This window comes from Chiloscyllium punctatum, chromosome 49, assembly GCF_047496795.1.
Source record: "Chiloscyllium punctatum isolate Juve2018m chromosome 49, sChiPun1.3, whole genome shotgun sequence".
Taxonomy (NCBI): Eukaryota; Metazoa; Chordata; class Chondrichthyes; order Orectolobiformes; family Hemiscylliidae; genus Chiloscyllium; species Chiloscyllium punctatum.
In genome coordinates this window covers 7,974,663-8,000,100 of record NC_092787.1, presented here as the reverse complement: position 1 = coordinate 8,000,100, position 25,438 = coordinate 7,974,663, and the positions used below count along the sequence as shown (strand labels likewise).

At 41.4% G+C, this 25,438-nt stretch overlaps 1 protein-coding gene across 7 annotated transcripts in view; it reads right to left on the bottom strand.

Annotated features, from left to right (window-relative positions):
* The window catches only part of nek6 (NIMA-related kinase 6), a 339,425-nt gene that overhangs the window by 52,523 nt on the left and 261,464 nt on the right, over positions 1 to 25,438 (bottom strand). The gene's annotated exons all lie outside the window — the stretch shown is intronic.

Here is a 25,438-nt window from a genome sequence, read left to right as displayed (position 1 = left end):
GGATATCAGTGATCCCAAGGCAACAAGGAAAAAAGCTTATTTGTTTATCAAATGAAGATATAGAAAACATGCCGTGTGGCTTCATAAAAAATCATCTTGAATTTAATTATGACAAGAATTAAATCAAAATCCTACATGCATAAAGTCAAAGCTGCAGTTCTAAGCCAATCAGACATCTCTGATGTGCAATTTGAAATAGTTCTCAGTGGTTCTAACATAAAGTAGGATGACAGGAAGAGATCTGCCCATCTCCCCACATGCACCCCCCACCCCCTCCCTCCAACCAAGCCACCCATCCCTTCAGATAAGGGCTTGTAGCCCTGTAGATGGAGCTAGAGAAAACTCTTTAGCATTAAAGAAATGAGTGGAGAATATTGGTGTAGATTTCTGCAGAAGATGTTGAAAATTTAAGAAGGAATTTCTGGTCAATAAACATAATGAAATAATAAGAAATTCTTTAATCAATTCCTAATATCCTCAATCAATACCTGAAGATTAAGTTAAAAATGACCAGTTGATGTTTGTGTTTCCCATTCTGTTTTACCACACTCGCCCGGGCATTGTTATTCTAGTGAGAAGTGTGCGCTTTGATTATGATTGTAACTGGTTTTCTTTCAAAGCAAAAAATATTTAATGCCAAGTCTTAGAAGTTCAGCACAATTGAGCCAGGATGACATAGCTCCTGAATTTCTCCTGTGGAACAATTGTACACATGGTTGATTAATATGGTATCTGAAAAGCTTCTCTTTGCTATTTACATGGTGTTAACCCACATATTTGAAAAGGATTATCAGCTCAATCAAGAAGGGAAGGAATTTCAGACAAATACATTACGTATTTGCTTCCTATTACTCCATTACGTAATTCCAAGGCCTCAGTAGACTGTTACAGTCTTGTGACTTGGATTACAGACATTTTTGTTGGGTGACCAAATTTATCGTTTAGGCCGCCACTCACAGAAACAGAATCTCTCCCTTTGCAGAAGGATATTCAGAGGCTTGGCCCACTAAAACTGATTGTTGTGTTCTTCACATTTTTCTGAAATGGGTTCAAGATGTACATAATATTATTCCATATTATAGTAAATCATGTCTCATTGAGAACACAAGCATCAATTATTATTCAAAATTATAAATTTCTACCCATTTTGTAAAACATAGTACATCAAATAGCTGGTTTCAAATTGGTGGGAAGACAAATTAGCTGCGGACAAAACTGGAATATCAGGGCTCAATGAAGATTGTGACAGCATCAATAAGAAAGTAGCCAAGACATAGAGTCATAGAGATGTACAGCACGGAAAAAGACCCTTTCGTCCGTCTCATCAATGCCGACTAGATATCCTAACCTAATCTAGGTCCCATTTGCCAGCACTTGGCCCATATCCCTCTAAACTCTTTCTATTCATATAACCATCCAGATGTCATTTAATTGTTGCAATAGTACCAGCCTCCACCACTTCCCCTGGCAGCTTATTCCATATACATACCACCCTCTGTATGAAAAGGTTGCCCCTTAGGTCTCATTTATATCTTTTCCCTCTCACCCTATGCCCTTTAGTTCGGGACTCCCCCATCCCAAGGAAAAGACCTTGTCTATTTATCCTATCCATGCCCCTCATGATTTTATAAACCTCTTTAAAGTCACCCCTCAGCCTCTGCCACTCTAGGAAAAATAGCCCCAGCCTATTCAGCCTCTCCCTATAGCTCAAAGCCTCCAACCCTCACAACAATGAAATAGTATAGTCATCTGTTGTGGACATGATGTGGAGGTGCCAGTGTTGGACTAGGGTGGACAAAGTTAAAAATGACATGACACCAGATTATAGTCCAACAGGTTTATTTGAAAGTACAAGCTTTCAAAGCACTGCTCCTTAGTCAAGGAGCTAAAGAGAGAGAGGAAATGTGGTGGGGTGAGTGATGGACATGGCACTCTCAAGAAGACGAAGAATTGGTAGGCCTAACACAACACGGAAAAAAGCAATGGTGAGAGACTTAAACACAATGGAATTGGGAGAAGAATGGGTGACTGACAGGAGACGGTGATCAGCCAGCATTATAGCGAAGCTATGTGAATGCAAGAAACTAAAAGAAGAATATATATTTGAGTGAGCTGAATATCTGATAAAGTGAATCAGACAGTTAAAAGTCTGCTGGAGTGTCTAAATCTGAACTCATCAATTGTATTTCTTTTAGTTCTGTGAATTAACTGCCACGGGCAAGCAATTTCCAAAAATATCCACCACCAGAGGGAAATTTGCAGTTTATCTGAGCTTCTTCAACTCATGAATAAAACCCTCACAGTCCAGAGGCCCAGCAGGATAATAAGTTTCTTGGGCTTAAGACTTGGATGTTGAAGGTACCTCATATTATGATACAGCAGCTATTTAAGCTAATGTACCTGCATTTCAACTGCATTGGATGAAAATGTAGATGAAGATAGTGATCGTCTGTTGCAGACACAATTTCCAACAAGCGATAGGAAAGCATAAGTGGAGCTGTATTTTGGACTGGAACAGTAAAAGTGTCTATAATCCATGTCACAAGATCATAACAGTCTACTGAGGCCTTGAAATTAACATTGTGGGATGAGAGGAAGCAAATACTTTTAATGTGTTTGTCTGAAATTCCTTTCTCTCTTGTTTGAGGTGATAATTCCTTTTAAAACAATGCCTTAACAGTATGTAGATAGCGAATAGAAGCATTTCATATACAATATTAATCAATCACTCCCCATTGATATGAAAGGATATTGGGTGCTAAGTAAACAGGCTCTTAAACTATAGTAGCAATTCTACTTTGCACAAAATTGTTTGACAAAGCACTTTTTATAAGAGGGAGGATTGCAATTTGCAAGAATGATTTCTTACATGAATTGTAAACACATATACAATATATAAAAACAGTAATTGTGAAATATTTATTTATTGTTAGAATAACACACTTTGTCATCCTGCTCATCAGTACGATTCATGAGAATGCCAACTTAAGGAGAAAACTAACATTTATACTGTACGAAAAAGCAGTGCTGATTGGTGGGCTAGTGGAGGTATTGTGAAAATGCACTATTTAATGATGATTGACAGCTAACTGCAAACCTTTGTTAAAGTTTATAAACTAAGTAGGTTAACTTAGGTGTTGCCTTGAGAAATGAACCAGCAAAAGGCTGACACCTATTTTGTCAAGTTGTTGTTGCTTCTGTGCACTCTCACAAGCCCCTAGTGTTCTCATAACATTGGATATGAGCTGGGACTCTGAACAAATGGTAAAATAGGATATCAGAAATTGTTCTTCCAGGACAAAATAATGCAAAGGGATTTCATCTCATCCAGAATTCTTAGAAGGAGAAAAGATATTAACCTCCATGGCCCTAGGCCAGTGATTATAATGAGAGAAGTAGGAGACAGGAGAGAGAGCAAAATTTAAAGGTAAGTCAAGGGTATAAATTGTTGGCTTCACTTGAGCTCAGTTCCACAGCACAAAAGCAAGGGCTAATAACGGTTAGTACGTTGTGGGTTAAGCTTAGAATTCAAAGCTTTTCCTAGACATATGGAAAGGAATTTTCCAAATTAAAGTTTCCTATATAAAATGTCACCAAACATGAACATTAGACTGCCAGCATTTGGAATAACTGAACAACCGCTAGACAAATCATGTATTTATTGGATGTGTTGCTAAGGAGTTTATATCTTCCAATCAATATCATGATCACCTGTAATCTACATTAATTGATATTCTTATAATATTTAACGTAGGTAAGAGTATAAGAAAATTGTCAGTTTAGCAAAAGTAGCCTATAAAATATTGATTGAATTACAGCTTATGCACTTTTAAAACAAACAATGAGAACCAAATCAGTGGTCAGTTTTATAAATTGGATTTGGGCATTTTGAAAAAAAATTCTTGGCTCATTGAATGTGAAATCTGCATTTGAGACTGAAATCCATGTTTCTCTCTTTCACGCTATTACAGACTTGTTTGGTTAGCCAGAGAAAGCTTTGTTCAATTTGAAATTGTCGCCTTGAATAATCCGTGAAAATGGCCTCAGATCAAAGCGGTTTGACAGGGTTTATAACGTGGATGAATGCGCCCCATGCTTTGCTCGAGATTTGTGCATTAGGCTGTTCAAGTTTATAAAGTAGGTTTGCAGAGCAGCCTACATCCACTTCTGAGTTCGTTGAAGATACATAAACAGAACACCCTCCGTCCAATAAAGGTCGTCTTAACTGTTCGGACAATAATGCCTCTAGAATTTATGGAGAAATGTTAATTTTGAAGTAAGTCTCCTAATAAAAGAATGACAAGCCGCATCTCTTTCATAACCCGTCCAACATAATGTGGGGATCCCTGATAATGAGCTTGTTCTTGCAAAATGCACAAGACTTCCAATTTAATCATCTTGGGCCTACAAATGCACCACATTAGTCAATATGACAAGGTTAGCATTTCAGAGAGTATTACTAATAAAGAAATTGTTCAAGTATAATATTTTTTGCAGCAATTAAATTGCAGTTGGGAAAGGCACTGAAACAGAATGTGTGTTATGAAACTGTCCAGCACCAGTAAAATCTCCTTCCTCTAACAGACATGGTTGCTTTTTTCATTATTTTATGTCTTCTGACTGTTTAATTTGCTTCTAAAAATCCTATAAACCTACAAATCAAATTGCTATGGCCTTAGGAGGCAGATACAGTTATGATTCGTTAATCGGACCACATTTGTCATGTTAACATTTTTGCTAGCTAAACAAGACTGCTTTTGTTAGCGAGTCATATTTACACAAAAAAAACATACATTTTCTTTGCAAACCACATCAAATTACTCAAACCTCGAGATTGCAAAGTATTCAAGAGAGCCACATTTTTTACAAATAAATTGCTCCCACAAGGGAGTGTGGCAACTGTCACTAAAATAAACAGCAGAAATCGTCCTGAATGATTGAAGCTGCTCCATGTTAAAGTGTCATGGTTTTCAGATGAATTATAATGTTCAAATTAATGTTCTAGGCATTTTGTGTCTTTAATTTGAGCATAGGAAGCCAATGCATAGGACACAAATTTATGTTCAAATTATTCCCGTGACTATAACCTCCATGGGTGTTTAAATTGTTTACTACCCATCAAATGTAATTAGTACAAATCACCATTTGATAATGAGAATGTTAATCATCAAATTTTTCCCCTGAAGATTGCTGACTTCTTTAGATGCATTTTCCAATGATTTTGGTGAGGTGTGGTAAATGAGTGCTCCATTTAGTTTTACTGGGGCATTGTTGAGATGCATTATTGTTTTGTTTTAAATGACCTATTGCAATGGTGCCATGCTTGGCTGCGCCCAAATTCTTCAATTCACCAGAATTATCCTCACTCCAAAATTAAACACCCATTAAACATTGCAAAAGTAAAACCAAAATGTTGAAGTCAGAAAGAAGTTTGGGCCACGAATAAAACCAACCTTGAGCACCTCAAGTAAAACACAATGTCAAACTATTGCAGTCATGTGCTTTTTTTAAACACTAGTAGGAGTTTTCACAGGATTATAACAACCCCTTTCTCCTATACTGACTAACTTCATGGTATGAAGCAGCACGGGGCCACAGCACTGATGCCTGTGTTTCTGCCTGAATCTGACTGTCAAAATTATGCATCAACCCAGAGGCATGGAGCAATGAAAATGATTCCCTTCAGTTTTTCCTGAGCTGCAGCTATCTTCAGAAGTGATTAGCAGACAATTGTCAGCTTGACAGTGTTCCCGATTTGCTTGGAATAAGAGTCAAACACCAACCATTGAGCTGGAAGGAGGTGCTTCTGCTCGGGAGCTCACTTCCTTATCACAATCATTTCAACATATTAATGTTGGTCTCTTTTTTAAAATATTTGTCCTATGAAAATCACCTTTGGATTTGTATTGAAGCTTATGGATCTTTGGATAACATTTCTCCGCATTCTTGTATTTATTGGGTCATCCAGCTGGTGTTATATAGATGTGTTATTTGGAGGATGATTTTTGTCAAAAATGCGAATACCAATTGAGGCTTCGGGACATGTCCATAGTCCGAGTGGATCAGAAGCAGAAACAGAAACAGACGTTGCTGGAAAAGCTCAGCAGGTCTGGCAGCATCTTTGAAGAGAATTCAGAGTTAACGTTACGGGTCCAGTGACCCTTCCTTAGAACTAATGGAACAAAATGGATCAGACTACTCTAACAGATATGAAGTAGTGTGTGGAACAAGGACCATTCCTTGGCCTTGTGAAAATCCCTCCTCTTTAGTGTTGGAAAGTGGAATACATAAATAGTTTGTGTGTTTGTGAGAGAGAAAGAGACAGAGAAAGGGAGTGTGTGTGTGTGTGTGAGAAGAGAGAGTGTGTGTAAATGTGTTTGTGAGGGAGAGAAGAGACAGAGTGTGTGTGTGTGTGTGTGTGTGTGTGTGTGTGTGTGTTTTCCAGGCTGCAAAGAAAGCTGATACAAAGTGGATACAGAAATGCTATGGTGACTTCTCTCTCATCTTGCATGTCCTGAAAATGATTTAATCTTAATCTGTTGCATCGGTTTGTTGACCATTTGTCTACAGTTTAATTCTATGATCCTGTCAGCTATCCAAGGTGTTTCTGAACTTTTGTTGTTACTTAGGTATTCTTCTTGATTACTGTTTGTCTTTTTCTTGAGCAGTCAAACTGACACAAAACCATCTATAAAGTGGAAAAGCATTGTATAAATATGATTTGCAATGAGCTGCACCGATACACATTGGACAGAGTTAAGTCATCCTCAGATCAGCTCAGCCAGGCATCTCTTTCTCCCCGACATACTTAGCTGAATTCCTAACCAACCTGATCAGAGTTCTTACTACATATCTGTGGAGGTGGTGGGATTTGAACCCAGGTTTAGAGGTAGGGAGAAACTTTTAATCAGCCCTAAGATTAAGTGGAGGTCATTTTACTAATCAACCTATTCTGAGATGTTATTACACACCTCTCGAGCAGGTGAGACTTGAACTGAAGTCGAGAGATTCCTGAATAAGGGCTGTTGCCCGAAATGTCGATTCTCCTGCTCCTCGGAGGCTGCCTGACCTGCTGCGCTTTTCCAGCACCACACTCACGACCCTGATCTCCAGCATCTGCAGGCCTCACTTTCTCCTCCTTGAACTGAAGCCTCCAGTTGAGAGGCAAGGACACACAACCACTGCACCACAGGTGCCCCTCCCTCCATATGCTTAGATATTTTATTACTCAGCTCTGGAGAGGTGGGACTTGAATCTTAACATCCTAGCTCACAGGTAGGGACACTGCCACTGCATCAAAGACTGAGAGTTTTCTACTTAATTTTCAAAAAGATTATCCTGTTTTCCTAATAAACCTGCTCAAGGACATGATCACACATCTCTGGAGCAGGTGGGACTTCAACCCAGTCCAGAGTAGGGACATTACCTCTACTCTACAAGAGCCTGTCACTGCCTCCCCCTCCCACCACCATCTGCTTAATCTCTGCAGTCAAAGTCCAATCCCCTGCTCTACCTATCATAAATTAAGTCATGCAAATTGGCTCTTCTTCATCTCCTGGGATTATATGTGGTGCAAAGCTGTTCAGATCCTAGTGACTTTTCACCACTTATTTCATTATCTTGTTTTGTGAAACCAGTTGTGTGAAACTAGTTTCCTGCACAGTGTGATTGACCTGAAGGACACACAACATCGTGAATGGAAAATAACTAACAAACAGCTTGAATTTGGAAGATAATTCCTTTTAGAGCATCCTTATATTTTTGGATACAATCTCATGTTAGTTAATTACGTCAACCCAGGTTCCTTGTTCTGAGCTCCCACTAATTTACAGAGAAAATGAGTTGGACAGTGAAGGGTCTGCCTAGGAGGAGAGGCTGTTGATAACCTCAGCTTTCTGATACTACAATCTCAACTTCACAGAAAAAAATTATATTTTTTAAAAACCTTCCAAACACTCAGCAACATAAAACTGGTGTGAATGTCTTTATTGTATACTTCTGACATTAAGCCTTAGAAATTTCAGCATTGAACATAATTTAGTTTGGTTGTTATCAGAATCAGCCATCACACAAACAAGTTTACATGGTTCAACCAGGGGCTCGCTTAGTATTTGCAGTCAAATCGGAATTTTCAAACAGTATTCTTGTACAAAAAAAAAATGCAGACCACCTTTAATGGCGAGAAGGGAAATTTTTCAGAACACACACCATTGAAGTGCTATGGCAAATCGATCATTGAACAAATTACAGGCTCTAGATATCTGCAAAAAGAACGGTTCTCAAAACTCCAGCAGCATAATTTGTCGAGCTTACTCACTTTTGCTTCCAGCTAGACATACGTATGCATCCTGCGCGCTATGTTTGGGCAAATCTTTCATTTTTCTTTCATTACTCGGGCATGTACTGTCACTTAATTCTTATGTATGCAATCCTTCCTGACAAATATGAGCTGCTGCCTGGTAATTCGTTTGACGTTCATTCTGTTCTTTGCTCTAATTATTGCTTCTTTCTCTGACATTGAATAGGCTGTGCTGCCAGAGTCCGATAGTACACCTGTCAGACTGGTCATGGCACTGTCGAATGCTCTTTTATGCCAATTTGATGTCAGGAAATAGAAGAGGAAGAAGAAAAAATTAGAGAATAAAGTCCATTTGCATATGGTTTCACCCAATGCATGGGTCAGCAGCTTTATGAAATGACAACGTGGGGGTGGGCTCTAAGGGAACAATTTCCACCCCTGCAAATCTAGTTTGACCAGGGCACATCCAAAGAGGGACATTTATTGTTAACGTGTACATAATGCCCTTTACCAGATCTCGATTATACACCCAATCAGATCTTTTTCTTTAAATCTGTAAGATACTATATTGCACCCCCTTCACCCTATCCTACTGGTTTCTTCCTCCCAGCTCCTCTGTTTAAGATATGCAGACATGTTAAGCCTGTGGGGACTCTGCATTTTTGAGAGCAAGAAAATATCCTTACTTTATCCAAAACAATGTCAAGCAAAATGTCAGACACATTGCATTCCGTCAAAGCAATCAAGGGGTTGCAAGTTAAGGAGTCAAAATCATCAATAGACCCCCCAACCAATGATGGGATTTTTTTGTGCAGTTCATTATAAATAAAGGTTGCTGCATCTTGTCATGCTTTAGGTTTCGAGCAGGAATACACAATAGTATTTCTTCAATAAGTATTTGTAATTCTTTAGGTGTTCATCTCTCATATTCGATCATTTAAAAAGATTTTACATTTGATTGACATTTATGAATCTGATGCAGAAATCCCCAGGAGTCATTTACTTTCTGAAAATTAAATCAAGGATATGTAATTTAATGGTTAAAATGCTGTTGGGTGTTTTTTTTAAGAGATTCTATTGAGTCAAGAGGAAGAATTTTTAAATCATTGGATTACTAATATAGAAATAGATCCAATAAAATCTCCAAACACTTTATACAAATACTCCAGAGAGGGAAGGAGCAAATCAACATTTCGTATTTTTAAAGTGTTCAGGTTGCCAAACAACAAGATACATTCCCTTCTGAAGAAACACTCTTGTCTCAGATTATTGCAGCTTGGAAATGGTTGCACGTGCAAGTTGTTTTGTCACTTGCACCAGAAAGCAGCGTGAAATCCCATTATTCCCCAAAGACTTCTGTCCCTCGCGTACACAGTAGTCACGATGCCACACAAGCACAGATTGTGAAGTGAGTCAGGCTTATCTGACACGAGACAATTTATTTCTGTTACTTTTCCAAATGCACAGACAGGGATGGCAATGGAAACCTGCTATATTTTCCAGGGCAACATGAAATTTTTTGCCAAGATGACAGAGTGCAAACGTAAGAACCGCTTAATTGCTTTTACAATTGTTTTCTTTCGCAGTTGAATATTTTTCATCAAATGGGTTGAAATACCTGAATTTTAAATTCCATTTATCCACAAATACCTTCTGTTTTTTTTAAAGCTTCCAATCAAGAAACAATAGATGAAGACATCAGCTTTTTCTCTTTGCCACCACACGCTGCCACTGGTTTTGAGGTGTCACCAAGAGGTGGCTCACAATGTTGTGAAAGGAGATACTCTTTCAATCTCTCCCACCTTGTTTTGTTTGAGTGGGTGCTCATTACTAACACCCTCCCTAAATGAAGATCAATCCACAAAGCAGGCTGAGAAATGAGCCCGACTTCTATGTGAAATATGCTGAGGTAAGCTCAGAGTGTGCTCCCGCCACAAGCAAGAGCCGAAAAGTGTGGTGCTGGAGAAGCACAGCAGGTCAGGCAGTATCTAAGGAGCAGGACAGTCGAGGTTTTGAGCGTACGCTCTTCATCAGGCATCCTGATGAAGGGCTTATGCTCAAAATATTAACTCTCCTGCTCCTTGGATGCTGCCTGACCTGTTGTGATTCTCCAGCACCACACTCTCGACTGTGCTTTTCCAGCTTCACACTTTCTGACCCTGATCTCCAACATGTGCAGTCCTCACTTTAAATTCCTTAGCTCAGTGCTGCCACCAGCCTCTTACCCAGTGATCTGCACTTTAGGCATCGTCTCTCGCTATGATTCTTAACCAAGAAGACAAAAAAAAGACAAGTTTCATGAGTTAGCTATACTGCTTGGCACTTAAGTTTATTCTTTGGAACTGTATATTTTCTGAAATTCATACTTTTTGTTGTGGCAAGCATGAGCTTTCTAATATTTGCTCACAAGCCTCTCAAATGAATGAAAAATTGACATGTCTGCCTTCAGAGAGAGGTTGGCCAAGCCTGATTTTGAAGGCTCACAATTTACATTTGTTCAACATCGAGAGCCAAATTTATTCCCTCAATGGGCCACGAGGGGCATCGGCTGTAACATGCACTCACACAGACTGGAGCTGAGTGGTCGCAGACCCAGGAACCCTAACGACCCGAACAACTAGATTCAAATCTATCTATTAACCCTTGGGGTGCCTCCCAAAGAAGTTCACCATTTCACCAGCAAATTGCACTGATATGGACCACTAGGCATGAGCTGCTTTTTGACCTGAGGTCAGATATATGCTGAAAATAAATACAAGAATTTAAGGAAATAGATTTCATCGAGAAACAAGTGGAAAACAGAAATTAGGGTTCCTCATGGGAGACTGGTTAGCAAGGATAGATCTCATGGAACACAGGGAGAACTAGCAATTTGGATACAGAACTGGCTCGAAAGTAGAAGACAGAGGGTGGTGGTGGAGGGTTGTTTTTCAGACTGGAGGCCTGTGACCAGTGGTGTGCCACAAGGATCGGTGCTGGGTCCACTGCTTTTCATTTACATAACTGATTTGGATGTGAGCATAGCCGGTACAGTTAGTAAGTTTGCAGATGACACCAAAATTGGAGGTGTAGTGGATAGTGAAGAAGGTTACCTCAGATTACAACGGGATCTTGATCAGATGGGCCAATGGGCTGAGGATGGCAGATGGAGTTTAATTCCGATAAATGCGAGGTGCTGCATTTTGGAAAGGCAAATCATAGCAGGACTTTTACTCTTAATGGTAAGGTCCTCGGGAGTGTTGCTGAACAAAGAGACCTTGGAGTGCAGGTTCATAGCTCCTTGAAAGTGGAGTCGCAGGTAGATAGGATAGTGAAGAAGGCGTTTGGTTTGCTTTCCTTTGTTGGTCAGAGTATTAAGTGCAGGAGTTGGGAGGTCATGTTGCAGCTGTACAGGACATTGGTTAGGCCACTGTTGGAATATTGTGTGCAATTCTGGTCTCCTTACTATTGGAAGGATGTTGTGAAAATGGAAGGGTTCAGAAAAGATTTACAAGGATGTTGCCAGGGTTGGAAGATCTGAGCTACAGGGAGAAGCTGAATAGGCTAGGGCTGTTTTCCCTGGAGCGTTGGAGGCTTAAGGGTGACCTTATAGAGGTTTACAAGATCAGCATATAGAGGAGCATAGATAGTCGTTTCCCTGGAGTGGGGGAGTCTAGAACTAGAGGGCATAGGTTTAGGGTGAGAGCAGAAAGATATAAAAGATACCTAACGGGCAACTTTTTCACACAGAGGGTGGTGCATGTATGGAATGAGCTGCCAGAGGAAGTGTGGAGGCTGGTACAATTGCAATATTTAAAAGGCATCTGGATGGGTGTATGAATAGGAAGGGTTTAGAGGGATATGGGCCAAGTGCTGTCAAATGGGACTAGATTAATTTAGGATATCTGGTCAGCAAGGTCGATTTGGACGGAAGGGTCTTTTTCCATGCTGTATCTCTCTATGGACTCGCTAATTCTAAGTGACTGTGGGTAGCCTATGGAGGAAGGTTTGAAAACGATCAAACCTCTTTAGAGTTAATACAGTAATGCATTTTCAAATTTAAATAAAAAATAATCAAGTGAGGGGATTGAAATGTTCAGGCTACAATTGTACCCCTTTTCTTAAACAGCATTTTCCATTAAGTAGACCTCTGTGAGAGGTCACTGACTGAATTCTCATAAGGCAATTAACAATGTGCAGTAATTACTCTGATGGACAAAATGGCATCAGGGACCAAAGAAGGCATCAATCCTTAATCGGTTAACCATTCTTTAATCTTCCACTCCTACAATTCTTGTTTAGATATTGTTGAATCTAGTGCACCCCCTTTCTTGAATTTCTTCTACTTCTGAGTTATTCAAAAATATTTGCCTCAACAAAGAATGAAAGGATAGGGACAGAGCAGGAGTATGTTACCTATTTGTTCAGGTGTTGGGCATCACATGACAGTCATTACTGTTGACTGAAAATAATCCTGATCACGGCAACGTGTGAAACTAATAAAGGATTCAGCTTGTCGTGTGGTTGTCCTTTTACAAGCGAGTGTGCTTCACTATATGTGATCCGCAGAACTGCAGTGGTGTTGTCTTCCAGGTGATGAAGTGTTCCATTTAAATACTGTTGTTTAATCCCAGGTACAGCCCAAGGTCTCATTACTCAGATTTACTGCACACATTAGCAATCAAAATATCAAATCAAATCCTTATTTCTCGGATCAATTAATTTCTGGGTTTTCTTTTTGAGGTTTGGAGGCTGATAACGAGCTAATTGAGTGATTTCTAAGATGACCTGGGTTATTTTGACATATGTGCTCGTACTGTTTGCATTCCTACTTTATTTCCGCTCTCCTTCAGGTGCTGACTTCACTGGAGCACAGTTTGATAAGTATCAGCAATCCAATACATGAACACTCATTCTTCACATCCGAGTTTAAATAATAAGCTAGCGTCAGCCTGTTTAAGCAGGGAAACCACACTGCTGAGTCCGATTCACTCATAGGCAACGGTAAAAATGCATCTGAGTCTATTCTCAGGGTAGGAATTGACAGCAAGCAGGTCAGAGGTTAGACTCCAGTGGGGGCTTTGTCACTCGGGCACGCTGTCCCACGTCCACAAGGAGCATGGCTCCCTCGGACCTTGGGATTGGGCATATCTGTCCCAGTTTTACAAGGGCAAAAAAGACCAATTTTGATCCTATCATCTCCACATCAAACTACAACCCAGCAGGACGTATACCACGACGTGGTCAGAGATTATGACACAGCTCGGGTCCTTAGTGTCTTAGTGTATGACAACGGGTCACTGTGCTGCCTTGTCTTTCTCAGAATCTCGATGTTATAGTGTGTGTGTCCCACAGGATTGTGTGTCTCTAACACTCTCAGTGCGATAAGGGGAGCAGGGAGATGGCTGTGGCCATTTACATTCTCTCTATTCACTAGGAGGTTGGTTTCCTGGGAATATTCTCAGCCTGGGAAAGTTTCTAGGAATTGGGAGTGAAATGTAGAGGGGCAACACAACCACACTCCTCCCCATAACACTGTCCCGGATACCACTCCCCACGTCAATGCCCTGCGTACCCCTACCTGTGTTCACTGACCCGCATACCCCTCCCCGCGTCCCTGCCCCGGGTACCCCTCCCCGCGTCCCTGCCCTGGGTACCCCTCCCCACGTCCCGGACCCAGGTACCGCTCCCCGCGTCCTGGACCCGGGTACACCTCCCTGCGTCACTGACTGGCGTCCCTGCCCCAGGCATCCCGCCCTGCAACACTGACCCAGGCACCCCTCCCCTGGTACCCCTCGCGGCGTCACTGACCTGGGCACCGCTCCCCGCGTCACTGCCCATGTACACCTACCTGTATCTAAGTCCCTGCCACAGGTACCTCTCCCCGGGTGCCCGTATCCATGTCCCTGCCACGGGTACCCCTCCCCACATCACTGTCCCGGGTGCACCTCCCCGTGTCCGTGTCGTGTCCCTGCCCCGGTTACGCCACCCCGTGTCCCTGCCCCAGGTACACCACCCCGTGTCCCTGCCCCAGGTACACCACCCCGTGTCCCTGCCCCAGGTACACCACCCCGTGTCCCTGCCCCAGGTACACCACCCCGTGTCCCTGCCCCAGGTACACCACCCCGTGTCCCTGCCCCGCGTACCCTTCCCCGTGTCAGTGACTTGCGTACCCCCTCCCCGGGTACACCACCCTGTGTCCGTGTCCAGGATACCCCTCCCCATGTCTAGGGTACCCTTCCCCGTGTCCGTGTCCCTGCCCCGGGTACCCCTCCCTGCGTCACTGCCCCGCGTACCCCTCCTCGCGTCATTGCCTGGGTACCCCCCCGTGGGAGGAAGTGTTATTGATGAAGTGAAGCAGCTAAAGATGGTTGGGCCTAGAATAGTACTCAGAGTGACTCTGCAGAGATATACTGGAGCTGAGATGACTGACCTCCAATAACTACCTTCATCTTTCCCTGTGCCACGGAACAGCGAGAGTTCAGCCAGACATGCTGCTGCCTACTGCCAGGGTTTGCAATACATGCTCCAGACTAGAATGAGTGTGAGAGGTTTCCAGTTGTAATGGTCTGTGTAGGTACCTACAACATCGGAAGGATAAAGGGGGTGGTTCTGCATTGTAGATTTGAGGAGTTAAGCATCAAGTTAAGATGCAGATCCTCAAGGTCATACTCTCCTTTTTTTTATTCACTCATGTGATGTGGGCTGGGCCAACTTACTGCCTTCCCTTGTTGTCACTGAGAAAGTGGTGGTGAGATGCCTTCTTCAACCGCTGCAGTCCATGGTAAATGTTTTGGTTGGGGGTGATATGTAACCTTTCATCAGAATTCATTTCTAAGATTTTGGTTACAATGACATTTATGTCCTTGCCCCTAAAATGCTGTTCACTTAAAACATCTGAATAATCATTCCCTTTATTTATTAAAACTGTGGAGTTTCTGAGCAATTGTGGGACCTGGAAGCAGGCAGAGTCAACTGAACTATGCACGTGCAATACATTGGTAATGAAGATTACTTTAGGACATGGTGTGCGCACACAATCAAAAAGACTGGCATGGAAGAATGTGGGTTCCAGTTCATGGGGCACTGAAACCAGCACTGGGAAAGGTGGAACCTGTACCAACCTCCATCCGAGCTGTGCTGGGGTCGATGTTCTTGCCAAGTCCATAACTGGGGAAGGAGAGAGGATTATAAACTAAAGAATGGGAGCAACAGATTAAATTTGGGAAAGTCAAAGCACAGACTCAAGGCCAAACAGAAACAATCAACAGACAGTGATAGGAAGGTTAAAAGATTACAAATCCAAGGGTCAACCCCAACAGATAAGACTAGAAATTACAAAGAAGTGAAAAGGTAAACAAAAAGGCTCTGCATCTGAATGCAGGTCATATTTGAAAGACGAAAGTTGAACTGGGTGTGCAAATGGAAGTCAATGAGTATGACCTTGTCGCCATTACAGAGATTTGACTCTGGGATAATCTGGATAGGGTGCAGGACACTTAGGAATGACAGGAAAAGATGGAGGGTTGATTCTGTCAGTTAATGATGGTACTATTACAATAAAGAGGGATGAAATATGTTCAGGAAAGCAAGGTGTGGAAACAGTTTGAGTAGAAATGAGAAATTGTAACGGTTAGAGATCACTTGTTGGAGTGGTGTAAGGGCCCCCTAACAGTACCCATATGATAGCATGCAGCATTGCGCAAGAAATAATGAGAGCTGTCAGAAAGATATGGTAATTACCATAAAAGATTTTAGTATATTTCTGGACCAGGAAAGTCAGATGGGCAAAGGTAGACTTGTAGGAGGCTGGAAGGACAGCAAGCCAGGCAGCAGTAGGAGGTAGAGAAGTTGATGTTTCAGGTGTAACCCTATTTCAGGACTGGGGGCAAAGGTATCTGAGATGAAGAGGTCAGAGAATGTTTTGAGGATGGTTTCTTAGAAGAGCATGTTCTGGAGCCAACCACACAACAGACTATTCTTGACCTGGTATTGTGCAATGAGATAGGACTAATTAATAAACTTGTTGTGAAAGTACCGCTTGGTGGCTGTGACCATAATAGGACTGAATTTTAAATTCAGTTTGAGGGTGAGAAAGTGAGTCCGAGACTATTTTTAAATAGTTTTTAAAGACCATGGAAGCAGAGCTGGGTAAAGTGGATTGGCAAGTTAGGATAAAGGATGGCTTAATGGAGAGGCAGTGGTAGAACCTTTAGGGAATATTTCAGAATACATGGAAGAGACATATTCCAACCAGTAAGAAAAATGACAAGGGGTTGAAGTTATTGCAGAAAATAAAAGCTCATGTGTGGGGATAGTATATTGACATGGATAAAAGGTGGTTGACTCACAAGAACCTTAAATGGATCTTTTTCAGGTTGAGAGATCTAACGATTGGTGGGCCGTAAGAATTGGTGCTGGGCCCTCAACTGTTTACAATATTTTCACAAAGGGATGGACAATTTATTTGCCAAATTTTCTGATGACACAGAAAAAGCGACAAAGGCATGTTGTGAAAAGGACATAAGAAAACTTCAAAAAGATATAAATAACCTAAGAACATGGGTGATAGTGTTGTAAATGAAGTATAATGTAGGAAAATGTGAAACTGTTCATTTTATCAGCAAGAATGAAAAAGAATTCTCTCAGCAATGACAGATTTTAGGACATGGAGGTGCAGAAAAGGTCTGGGTGTCCTCATGTACATATCATAAAAAGTTAGGATGCAGGGACAGCAAGTAACAGAGAAAGCTTATGGCATGTTATCGTTTAGCACAAGGGCAACTGAGTACAGAAGTGTAGAGATGATGAATCAGTTCTCCAGGGCACCGGTGACACCAATTCTAGAGCCGTGTACACAGTACCGGTCAGATTATTTGAGAAAGGATGTTGCAGGCAGATCACAGAAGGTTTACCAGACTGCTACCTGGAAGGGGGAGCTTGTCTAATGAGGAAAGGTTGGCCATTCTAGGCTTGTATCCATTGGAGTTTAGAAAAGTAATAAGTAATGACTGAAACATAAGAGATCCTGACAAGGTAGATGAGCAGAGAATGTTTCCTTTTAAGGGAGAATCTTGAACTAGAGGTCACTGTTTATTAAAAAAAAAAATCAGGGATCGGCCATTTAAAACAGAGATGAAGGGAACTTTATTTTCTTTACTATATAGTCAAGAGTATTTGGAAAAGAGTATAGTGGGGAGGTGATGGCCTAGTGATATTATTACAGGACAGCTAATTCAGAGACCCAGTTTGAATCCCTGCAAGGGCAGATGGTGGAATTTGAACTCAATAACAATCTGGAATTAAGAATATAATGATGACCATGAATCCAATGTCAATTGTTGGAAAAAACCCATTGGTTCACTAATGACCCTCAGGGAAGGATACTTCCATCCTTACACTGTCTGGTCTACATGTGACTCCAGACCCACAGTAATGTGGTTGACTCTTCGCTGCCCTCTGGGCAATTAGGGATGGGCCATAAATGCTGCCTAGCCAGTGACCCCCTCAGCCTGTGAATGAATAAAGAAAAGAGCTCTCTTCCTGAAATGGTGGAAGTGCAGTTCTTAAATGCCTTTAAGGGAGAGAAAGATAAATTCTTCTTAAGTATGGGGTGGAAGGCTATCAGGGTGAAGTGTGAATACAGATTTGAGGTTACAATCAAAGCAGCCATGATCTTGCAGACTGGCCTACTCTTGCTCCTGAGTTGTATGTTCTCAGTGTTATTGCAACGTCTACACTATTCCTTCATTCTGAACATCTCCTAATATCCCCATATCCTGGAGCTCATCATTGGATACAATTTCTCCTAGTTTTCATGTGTTCAGATACCCAGTCTGGTAGGTTTCAAACCACATCAAATATGAATACTGCAAAGCAAGACCAACTTGCACAGTGTAAAACAAAGCTGCAAAATTGGGAAAATAACTCCCACTGAAAGTAGGAAGTGCAGAAAAATAAACTGAAAACAACCCTTCTTGGAGCTAAGCCTTCTGCATGTAGCTAGTATATTCACCTGAAATTGTAACATATCAAAAGACAGAGGAAAATCTCAAGCTCCAAAACAGCTGTGTTGCAGAATGTCTTATTTTAATTGGAAACAAACCAAATGCTGTAGATCACAGATTTACTCAGCATTTTGTGACTGCTTTGCTGTCTGCTTGACAATCTATTTTTGCTGCTTTGCTGGGAATATGCCAGCTGGATGTCTTATACAACAGACAAACATATTATTTACAGAAGCAGTTTCTCCAACGGGACTCTCAGCTGAGCCATTCCAGTCCCAACCCAGACACACCTGGTGACCCCAAAGCACACAACATATTTACTGGCAGTTAGTCACGTGGGGGCCTATAATTTGGACTTTATTCTAGAGAGGAGGAGGAAAACAAACCTATAAATTATCAACTTACAAACAGTGGTTGAAAAAGTGGATGCATCCTACAAATTGAAACTTGAAATTAAGACACTAACTATGGAAACCAAATTTAACAAAATAAAGGATTTTATGTAAAGCAGATTTGTTTTCCAGTCATAACTAGAAGAATTTTGTTAGTGTTGTCAGCACCAGTCATGAGTGACAAGTTGAACTCGAGAGCAGAGAGAGCTGATTTTACTGATAATTGATTATTTCTCTCTTTTTCCCATCCAGAGAATCGTGCTTCTGGAAGAATGAAATTCATGTGAATTGTACTGATATGAATGATCACATGACTTTGACATCAGTGAGAGAGAGAGAAAAGATTCCAGTGTAGAATGAGCATGCAAAGAGGGAGATCTCAGGCGCTACACTGGACAGTGGTATTTGATAACCTACTGATATGTAAAGTAGTAAATAAAGGAGTGTTATACATACTTGAGTCAAAGAGTCTTGCACAGAGATAAGGAACAAGCAGCCTCTGGGGCAATGTATGTACAGACTCCCACACACAGGCAGAGATACTCCTGACTGGTATCTCAATGTTCAGGCAGCATAAACCACAAGATGGAGCAGGATTGTTGGTGAAATCCCCTCCAAAGCCAGGATTTGAAGTTAAAAACAGAGTGCAAAGGGATACGGCCGAAAAGGCAGGCCAAGTCCTCAGAAGACTTCAAGGAAAAAAATAGGGCTAGAAAATGAGGATTCCAAAAGCGGGGAAGAGAGCTCTGGAGACTTTGATTACAGGGCTACAGCTTGGGAAGACTCCAAAAGGTGAAAAAAGAATCTCTGAATACTGTAAAGGCCAGCCATGAGAACTGGCAATATTCTGGAGAGGAAAAACAGAATCAGTGAGACTAGCAGTGGGAGTTCTGGATGTTGAATTTTAGTTTCAGGTTCCAGCTCAGCATAAGTCCAATAAGTAATGATATCTGATAAGTCAAAGAGAGGAAGAAGGTATTATGGAATAGGGTTCATCGATTAAAGCACTCGACACGTACTTTAGTCCTAAAATAAATCTCAAGGTAGAAGGGGTGAGGTTTAATTGACGATCTCAGTGTTCAAGAGAATCAACAGAAATCTTTTAAATGAATTTGTATTGTCTCACAAGATGTTGTGGATGCAGAGCTTTGAAGCAATGCGTTAATTAGAAACAGAAACAATCGGAGAAAGGTAGGCCTTTCAGTGGTTTGTGCTGCCTTCCCCATTCAAAATGCTCATGGCTGATCACCCATCTCAGTATCCTATCCCTGCTTTCCACCCATAACCTTTGGCCCCTTTAACCTTCAGAATTCCTTCTTAAAAACATTCAATGTTTTGTCCTCAACCCCATCCTGTAGAATTCCACAGGCTCATCATTCCCTCAGTGAACAAATTTCTCCTCATCTTATTCTGAAATGGCCTACCCTGTAACCTTAAACTCTGTCCCCAGTCATCAGGAAAATCCTTCCTGTGCTTACACTGTTGAGTCCAGAAATCCATCCCAAATCAACTGACACGAAAGGTGGCAGGTTTTCACAAAGCTGGATGCCAATAGTGACAGATATCTTGAAAAAAGAATCAATATTACTGACCACATTTACTCCACTGATGGGTCAGTAGTGCTTCAACCATTTGGGATCTTCTCTGCACCAGGGTTTTTTTTTTAAAAAGGGCTGTGTCTGAAATCCTGGAAAGGAAACCAGGAACCATTTGCTTTCTGAATGACAATGCAAAACAAAGAAGGAACACCAACCAGAGGGGCAGGGACATGTTAGAGGCAGTATAGTGTACAGGCCTTGTGTTTCAATGAGAAATGCCCACTCTCGAGATCGATGATTACATTTCAAGGTCACATGATACATGGCGTCAGAATGGATCCAATGACATGAGCCATCCATGAGGTTCTGGTGCTGAACTGCAGACATGATGCTCAGTGCTGCTTATGCATGGTCCATCAAGTGGGAAAGCTTACCCCCAACTGAGTCAGTCAATCTTACTCAACCCATTAGAGAGCTTTTGAATAAAGGTCAGCAATGGGATTGGTGTCAGGAACAGATACGATTTTTAAAAAGATTAAAGAGTGGCAACTCTTCATTGATGTTTTAGGATATGATGTAGCTGGAAGTGGATCATCCATAGCATTTGGAGCAGTCCGAGTTCAAGTGCAGTCTAACAGAACAAGAAACTGCTCTATTTTACATGATGTGGAGGTGCCAGTGTTAGACTGGAGTGACAAAGTTAAAAATCACACAACACCAGGTTATAGTCCAACAGGCTTATTTGGAAGCACTAGCTTTCAGAGTGTTGCTGCTTCATCAGGTGGTTGTGGAGCAGGACCATAAGACACAGAATTTATAGCAAAAGATTACAGTGTCATGCATTTGATACAATGTATGGAACAAATTTAGACTGCTGTTAAGTCTTTCATCTTTTCGAATGGGTTGCAGGTTTTGGTTCATTAATTTTCAGGCAGTCAATCCATGTAAGATTTTATAAATTCCTCCTTTGGAAATAGAACCAAAGTCTGACTCAAGACTGGAATACAGACAGACTCTAACCTCACACCTTTAATGCATTGTCTGAGCTGAGATGTCACTTTTTAAAAATAAAACCTTAAATTATCTCAAGAATGTGGCTTAAAAGAAATTCCAGCATTTACATATTAATGAACGGAAACCTGCAACCCTTTTTATAAGATGGAAAACTTAACAGCAATCTAGGTTTGTTCAATATCATTTCAGTAGCATGACAGTGTAATCAATTGCTATCAATTCAGTGTTTTATGATCCCGCTCCACTACCACCTGATGAAGGAGGAACACTCTGAAAGCTAGTGCTTCCAAATAAACCTGTTGGACTATAACCTGGTGTTGTGCAATGTTTAACTTTGTCTATTAACTTTTAATTTTACATTGAACTTTGACAGAGATATACAAATATTGAGAAAGAAACAAATTCTAGATGGTGATGGACCACAAGGTTTTACTAACAGCACTGAAATGGAAAGAGATCTCAGAATCCTCTACACCTACAAAGATTCAGGCTTAGATGGATGAGCTAAACCTGTGGTATACTCCCATGGTTCAGGCAGGGCACACATAATTAAAGGAACACAGTGAGGCCAATCCAGTAGAACAAGATCTTATTCTATAGCAATAACCAACAATTGGCTGGCAAACCAAGGCAAACTTAGACAAATTCCTGCAGCTTAGATATCTGATATGGAATGTGCAAAATTCACACAATTCCGCCTTCAAGGAGAGTGAATTATCATCAGGCAGACTAACTGCTGAAAGGATACCCTCAGCAGAAAGACAGTTGACGATAACCATTCTGTGATTGTACATGAAAATTGATTAGATTCCCTACAGTACGGAAACAGGCTCTTCGGCCCAACAAGTCCACAATGACCCTCTGAAAAGTAACCCACCCAACCCCATATTTACCACCAACTAATGCACCTAACACTGTTGGCAACTTAGCATGGCCAATTCACCTGACCTGCACATCTTTGGACTGTGGGAGGAAACCGGAGCACCCGGAGGAAACCCACGCAGACACGGGGAGAATGTGCAAACTCCACACACAGTCACCCGAGGTGGGAATCGAACTCGGGTTCCTGATGCTGTGAGGTAGTAGTGCTAACCACTGAGCCACTGTGCCGCCCAAACGCAAACAGAAATCCACCCTCCATTGAACAGAAAGACCTACAAAGATTGTGAAGCTACTGATGGTTAAGAATCTTAACTGGGAATTAGCTCTACTTTGTTAGAGAAATACCCCAATAAATATGGGTACTCACATGTTAATGGCAAGCAGATTAAAAATGGACGTACTGGTTTTTAAAACTTTGCCTCAGGCTAAATATAACCTCTCAAGGTAAAAACGAGAGATAGGCCATAGGAAAAAAAACCCAGCAGAGATGGTATAACTCTGGATTAAAGCTCTGTCAGTCTTAAAACCAGTGCTGGAGGTCCGGTTCAGAGACAGAAAGGGAGAAGCAATGGACTTCACACAAACTGATCGACTGAGGTCTTATATTTTCCAAGCACCTGAGGTGATATTCTGGAACAGGAAGGCATTGATCTCACCTGAGCCAGAGGTGAGACTTCTCACAGAATATGGGCCAGTCATTCCTTGACTACATGAGACAAGGTACATAGTGGTAAAGCTCACCTGAAGACACAGTACCACTTGATTCCACATAACACCACCACCCTCCCGTGGAACATGAGGGAATTCGATGAGGACGTCCAGTCAGAATTCCAGACCATGAGAAGTGGAATTATTGTGAATGACATCAGATGACTCAAATGACATTGCTCAGACCCCTTGGATCATAGTAGCTCACAAAACCACCAACACACTAAAACAGCAGCTAATGAACTTGAAGGAACCTATACTGACAACAAGCAAAACTAATGTCATCTATAAAATACCTTGCAAGAACTGTAACAAACACTACATTGGACAAACAGGCATAAAACTGGCCACCAGGAAACATGAACATTAACTAGTCACAAAAACACATGACCCACTCTCACTAGTATCCTTACATCCAGATGAGGAAGGACACCACTTTGACTGGGACAACACATCCATCCTCGGACAAGCCAAACAGAGGCACACACGAGAATTCCTAGAAGCATGAGTTCCAACTGAAACTCTCTCAACAAACACATTGACTTGGATCCTATTTATCACCCCCTGAGAAAAAGAACAGGAAATAACATCACTATAAGAAATAATATCACCACAGGAAATGACATCACAAACCCAAGGAAATGCAAACATATAAATAGAAAGTGGGCTACTCTACCATGCTTCATTTGGAGTCTCACTGAAGATGTTACCTAGTATGGTGACAAAACGTCTGGAAATGAACCTTCCAGCTCAGCGAGTAAACATACATCCAGTATCTCAACCTGAGCTACAAATCTTTTCAAAACTCGCTAATACCTCAAATATAGTGTGCAGTTTTGGTCTCCTTATTCAGGCAATGACCATCTTCAAGAAGAGAGAATCTAATCATTGCTCCTTGACATTCAAAGTCATTGCCATCACAGCATTGCCCACTATCAACATCTTGGAGGTTACCACTGACCAGATACTAAACTGGATTAGTCATACAAACACAGTGTCTACAAGAACAGGTCAGAAGCTAGGAATACTGTTGTGAGTAATTCACCTCCTGACTCCCAAAGCCTGTCTACCATCTACAGGGCACAAGTCAGAAATGAAAATGAATAAAATTCTCCCCACTTGCCTGGATGAGTGTACCTCCATCAACACTCAAGAAGCTGGATACCATCAGGACAAAACAGCTCTCTTGATTGGCACCACAACCACAAAAATTCACTTCCTCCACCCCAGCAGTATGGACCAATTACAAGATACACTGCAGAAATTCACCAAAGCTCGTTAGACTGCACTTTCCAAATCCAGGTTACCTTCCATCTAAAGGACAAGGGGAGCAGATACATGGGCACACCAACATCTGCAGCTTCTCCTCTAAGCCACTCACCATCACAACTTAGAAATAGATCGCCATTCCCTTAACGGTTGCTGGGTCACATTCCTGGATCTCTCTCCTGGACAGCAATAGGAAGCACTAGCTTTCAGAGCGATGCTCCGTTATCAGGTGGTTGCATGACCACCTAATGAAGGAGCAGTGCTCCAAAAGCTAGTGCTTCCAATTAAACCTGGTATTGTGAGATTTCTAACTTTGTATACCCCAGTCCAACACTGGCACCTCCAAAACACGACTGAACAGCAATATGGGTGTACTTAAAATAAAAAGGGATGCAGCAGTTTAAGAAGACAACTCAATACCATCTTCTGTAGAGAATCTAAGGGTGGGCCAGAAATGCTGACCCAGCCAGTGATGCCCACATCCTGTGAATGTAAATGCATTGGGAGGGGATTCAGAGGAAGTTTTTTTTAGATTAGATTAAATTATCTACAGTATGGAAACAAGTCCACACCGACTCTGAAGAATAACACACCCATTTCCCTCTGAATAATGCACCTAGCACTATGGGCAATTTAGCATGGCCAAAACACATAACCTGCACATCTTTGGATTGTGGGAGGAAACTGTAATCAGTGGGTTAATTTATGAGAAAAGGTTGGAAAAGCTGGGTTGTTCTCACTGGAGTTTAAATGAGTGAGGAATGAGTTCATTGAAGTGTATAAGATCCTGAATGGTCTTGATAGGTGGAAATGGAGAGTATATTTTCTCTTGTAGGTCAGTCAGAACAAAGAGGCATTGCTTTAAAATGAAAGGTCACCCTTTTAGGACAGAGATAAGGAGATTTTATTTTTCCCAGCAGAGGGCTGGTCCACTTTGGATCTGTGATTCAGAAGGTGGTGAATTTGGGGTCAATGAATATTCTTAATCCAGAAGTAGATAAGTTGTTGCTTGGCAAGGAAATGAAAGGTTATCAGGGATAGATGGGAATGTGGAATTTAAAATTCAGAAAACTCAGTCTAATCTTATTGAATGGCAGAACTAGTGTCATTGGAGTTACACTCATCCAGGCAATTGGGGAGAATTTCACTCATTTTCATTCCTGACTTGTGCCTTGACTGGTCCATTTCTGCTCCTATTTTTGTATGTTCGTATGCATCAGCCATGCACTCTCACCATTCATCTCCTCATCATCTATTGCAAAGTCACGATTTGGAGGTGCTGGTGTTGGACTGGGGTGGACAAAGTTAAAAATCACACAACACCAGATTATAGTCCAACAGGCTTATTTG